Source organism: Chiloscyllium plagiosum, unplaced genomic scaffold (genome assembly GCF_037043375.1).
Source record: "Chiloscyllium plagiosum isolate Xiang-an unplaced genomic scaffold, Cpla_swu_hap1 HiC_scaffold_50, whole genome shotgun sequence".
Taxonomy (NCBI): domain Eukaryota; kingdom Metazoa; phylum Chordata; class Chondrichthyes; order Orectolobiformes; family Hemiscylliidae; genus Chiloscyllium; species Chiloscyllium plagiosum.
Window position 1 is genome coordinate 58,927,558 of NW_028270188.1, and position 5,000 is coordinate 58,932,557.

The 5,000-nt window shown below is 52.2% G+C and overlaps 1 protein-coding gene across 3 annotated transcripts in view; it reads right to left on the reverse strand.

The window, feature by feature from the left end:
- LOC122545832 (semaphorin-4B-like) overlaps positions 1–520 on the reverse strand; it is a 171,533-nt gene extending 171,013 nt beyond the window's left edge. The window contains exon 1 of one of the 3 annotated variants that reach the window (XM_087984982.1): positions 502–520. The gene's annotated coding sequence lies outside the window, so the exon portion shown is untranslated. Of the gene's footprint in view, positions 62–169; positions 267–501 lie in introns of those variants that run through there. The other 2 variants (XM_087984983.1, XM_087984981.1) reach the window with 2 other exon arrangements.
- Positions 521–5,000: the final 4,480 nt, after the last annotated feature.

Consider the following 5,000-nt stretch of genomic DNA (forward strand, 5'->3'; position numbering starts at 1 on the left):
AAGGAGCAGGTGGAAGGTAGTATGGGTGGGGGGGGGAGGTGGGGAGCAGATGGCAATTCAGAGTGCACGGATTAGCCGCTGAGAGGGGGAGGGGCTAGCAGGCGAAAAGGGCTGAGCGGCCTCTTCTGGATCCAATATCGTGCGATTGCCCGCATCATAAAATACTCACCAGCAAATAAGTTTCCTGAAAAGCAAAGGACCAGTCACTGCTTTACTACGAAAACAGGACTGAGGTTTCTCAGCGGTGGGAGCGATTAAAGAATTTACTTAAAAAACCCCACCCCCAGTCCCGTTTTAGAGATTTCTAGAGCCTGAGGCCATTCGGCCCAGCCTGGACAACTACCCCCCCCCTCTCCTTCCCCCACCCCAGCTTCCTTCACCGGTTCACGGTTCGGCCATTCAGGGGAAGGCCTAGTCCCAGATTAGGCCGGGACTGAAGCCTGGGCATGGGAGTAGGTCTCTGAGGCACTGCTGGGAGAGAGGGTGGGGAAGCAGGCTTACCCTGACGGGCGGCTCCGTTTATCTCCCCCGCCTCGGATTGTAAAACCCACGCCGTTTTACCCAGGCCTCACGCGCACACTCCCCCACCCTCCCCTCCCTGAGGACTTGACCGTCTGGACAGGGAGACGACAGACTGCGAGAGCTGACTGGAGTGGATTCTGCCAGCGAAAGGAGATTTAAGGGGATTTACTCTGTCACTAGAGAGGGGGGGGGGTGTTTGGATTAGAGTCGGCACTCCAGGCCGGGGAAGCTCTCTCGGCTGCGGGCGGCTACGCTAATGCAGAGGCGGCCCGCTCTGGATTACAGTCGGAAACGCCGGCGGCTGGGGAGGGGGGAAGGTTGGGAAGGTGCAGGAGCAGAGGGAGAGAACCCGAACCCGAGATAACATCTCTCCCCCACCCCCACCGCGCCGATTCCACCCATCCCTCGGAAACCCGGGGGCAACTCGACTGTGAGAGGCATCCCCTTGCCAGAGCCTCCCCACACGCTGTCCCATCCCCTCCTGAAAGCTCAATGTACAGCCGAACCCGTCCATGCCGACCAGATATCCCAACCTAATCAGATTAGGTTCCCTACAGTGTGGAAACAGGCCCTTTGGCCCAGCAAGTCCACACCGACCCTCTGAAGAGCAACCCATCCAGACCGAACACTATGGGACAATTTCCCATGGCCAACCCACCCTAACCTGCACATCCCTGGGCACTATGGGACAATTTCCCACGGCCAACCCACCCTAACCTGCACATCCCTAGGCACTATGGGACAATTTCCCATGGCCAACCCACCCTAATCTGCACATCCCTGGACACTATGGGACAATTTCCCATGGCCAACCCACCCTAACCTGCACATCCCTGGGCACTATGGGACAATTTCCCATGGCCAACCCACCCTAACCTGCACATCCCTGGGCACTATGGGACAATTTCCCACGGCCAATCCTCCCTAACCTGCACATCCCTGGGCACTATGGGACAATTTCCCATGGCCAACCCACCCTAACCTGCACATCCCTAGGCACTATGGGACAATTTCCCATGGCCAATCCACCCTAACCTGCACATCCCTGGGCACTATGGGACAATTTCCCATGGCCAACCCACCCTAACCTGCACATCCCTGGACACTATGGGACAATTTCCCATGGCCAACCCACCCTAACCTGCACATCCCTGGACACTATGGGACAATTTCCCACGGCCAACCCACCCTAACCTGCACATCCCTGGGCACTACAGGACAATTTCCCACGGCCAACCCATCCTAACCTGTACATCCCTGGGCACTATGGGACAATTTCCCACGGCCAATCCACCCTAACCTGCACATCCCTGGGCACTATGGGACAATTTCCCATGGCGAATCCACCCTAACCTGCACATCCCTGGGCACTATGGGACAATTCCCCACGGCCAATCCACCCTAACCTGCACATCCCTGGACACTATGGGACAATTTCCCACGGCCAATCCACCCTAACCTGCACATCCCTGGGCACTATGGGACAATTTCCCACGGCCAATCCACCCTAACCTGCACATCCCTGGACACTATGGGACAATTCCCCACGGCCAATCCACCCTAACCTGCACATCCCTGAGCCCTATGGGACAATTTCCCACGGCCAATCCACCCTAACCTGCACATCCCTGGGCACTATGGGACAGTTTCGCACGGCCAATCCACCCCAACCTGCACATCCCTGGGCACTATGGGACAATTTCCCACGGCCAATCCACCCTAACCTGCACATCCCTGGGCACTATGGGACAATTTCCCACGGCCAATCCACCCTAACCTGCACATCCCTGGGCACTATGGGACCATTTCCCCTGGCCAATCCACCCTAACCTGCACATCCCTGGGCACTATGGGACAATTTCCCACGGCCAATCCACCCTAACCTGCACATCCCTGGGCACTATGGGACCATTTCCCCTGGCCAATCCACCCTAACCTGCACATCCCTGGGCACTATGGGACAATTTCCCATGGCCAATCCACCCTAACCTGCACATCCCTGGGCACTATGGGACAATTCCCCACGGCCAATCCACCCTAACCTGCACATCCCTGGGCACTATGGGACAATTTCCCACGGCCAATCCACCCTAACCTGCACATCCCTGGGCACTATGGGACCATTTCCCCTGGCCAATCCAGCATAGCCGTTGGTTGGTACCTGGGACTTCGATGTTGTGGCTATTACGGAGACATGGCTAGAACAGGGACAGGATTGGCTGTTGCAGGTTCCAGGGTTTAAATGTTTTAGTAGGGTCAGAGGTGGGGGTAAAAGAGGGGGAGGTGTGGCATTGCTTGTCAAAGATAGTATTACAGTGGTGGAAAGGACGATGGATGAAGACTCGCCATCTGAGGTAGTTTGGGCTGAGGTTAGGAATAGGAAAGGTGAGGTCACCCTGTTAGGAGTCTTTTACAGGCCTCCTAATAGTCCTAGAATCATTGAAGAAAGGATAGGGAGGATGATTCAGGAGAAGAGTGAAAGTAATAGGGTGGTTGTTATGGGGGACTTTAACTTTCCTGATATTGATTGGGAAAGCTATAGCTCAAGTTCGTTAGATGGGTCAGTGTTTGTCCAATATGTGCAGGAGAGTTTCCTGACACAATATGTAGACAGGCCAACAAGAGGTGAGGCCATACTGGATTTGGTTCTGGGTAATGAACCAGGCCAGGTGTTAGAATTGGAGGTAGGTGAGCACTTTGGGGACAGTGACCACAATTCGGTGACCTTTACTCTAGTGATGGAGAGGGATAAGTGTGCACTGCAGGGCAAGAGTTATAGCTGGGGGCAGGGAAATTATGATGCTGTGAGGCATGACTTAGGATGTGTGGCTTGGAAAAGTAGACTCCAAGGCAAGAGTGTAAATGATATGTGGAGCTTGTTCAAGGAGCAACTATTGAGTGTCCTTGATAATTATGTACCCGTCAGGCAGGGAGGAAAGGGTCGTGTGATGGAGCCGTGGTTTAATAAGGAATTGGAATCCCTTGTTAAATGGAAGAGGGCGGCCTATCTCAAGATGAGACGTGGAGGTTCAATTGGGGCGATTGAGAGTTATAGGGTAGCCAAGAAGGATCTGAAGAGAGAGCTAAGAGCAGCAAGGAGGGGACATGAAAGGTCCTTAGTCGGTAGGATTAGGGAAAACCCTAAGGCTTTCTATAGGTATGTTAGGAATAAAAGAATGACTAGGGTAGGAATAGGTCCAGTCAAGGATAGTAGTGGGAAGTTGCGTGTGGAGGCGGAAGAGATTGGGGAGACACTGAATGAATACTTTTCTTCAGTATTTACTCAGGAACAGGGCATTGTCGTCGATGTGAATACTGAGTCACAAATAAGTAGAATGGATGGCTTTGAGGTATGTAGAGAAGAGGTGTTGGAAATCCTGGAAAAGGTGAAAATAGATAAGTCCCCTGGGCCTGATGGCATTTATCCTAGGATTCTCTGGGAAGCAAGGGAGGAGATTGCAGAGCCATTGGCCTTGATTTTTATGTCCTCGTTGTCTACAGGAGTAGTCCCAAAAGACTGGAGGATAGCAAATGTGGTTCCCTTGTTCAAAAAGGGGAGTAGGAATAACCCTAGTAACTATAGGCCGGTGAGTCTCACTTCTGTTGTGGGCAAAGTCTTAGAGAGAATTGTAAGGGATAGGATTTATGCACATCTGGATAGGAATAATGTGACCAAGGATAGTCAGCATGGTTTTGTGAAGGGCAGGTCGTGCCTCACAAACCTTATTGAATTCTTTGAGAAGGTGACTAAGGAGGTTGATGAGGGGAAAGCGGTAGATGTGGTATATATGGATTTTAGTAAGGCGTTTGATAAGGTTCCCCATGGTAGGCTACTGCAGAAAATACGGAGATATGGCATTGAGGGTGAGCTGGAGGTTTGGATTAGGAATTGGCTGGATGGAAGAAGACAGAGGGTAGTAGTTGATGGCAAAGTTTCTTCATGGAGTGCCGTCACTAGCGGTGTTCCGCAAGGATCTGTTTTGGGACCATTGCTGTTTGTCATTTTTATAAATGACCTGGAAGAGGGGTTAGAAGGTTGGGTGAGCAAGTTTGCGGATGATACGAAAGTCGGAGGAGTTGTTGACAGTGAGGAAGGATGTGGCAGGTTACAGCAGGATATAGAGAAGCTGCAGAGCTGGGCAGAAAGGTGGCAAATGGAATTCAATGTAGCTAAGTGTGAGGTGATTCACTTTGGGAAGAATAACAAAAAGATGGGGTACTGGGCTAATGGTCGGATACTTGGTAGTGTGGATGAGCAGAGGGATCTTGGTGTCCATGTACACAGATCTCTGAAAGTTGCCACCCAGGTAAATATTGCGGTGAGGAAGGCATATGGCGTACTGGCTTTTATTGGTAGAGGAATTGAGTTCGGGAGTCCTGAGGTCATGATGCAGTTGTATAAAACTCTGGTGCGGCCGCATCTGGAATATTGTGTGCAGTTTTGGTCGCCATACTATAGGAAGGATGTGGAGGCACTG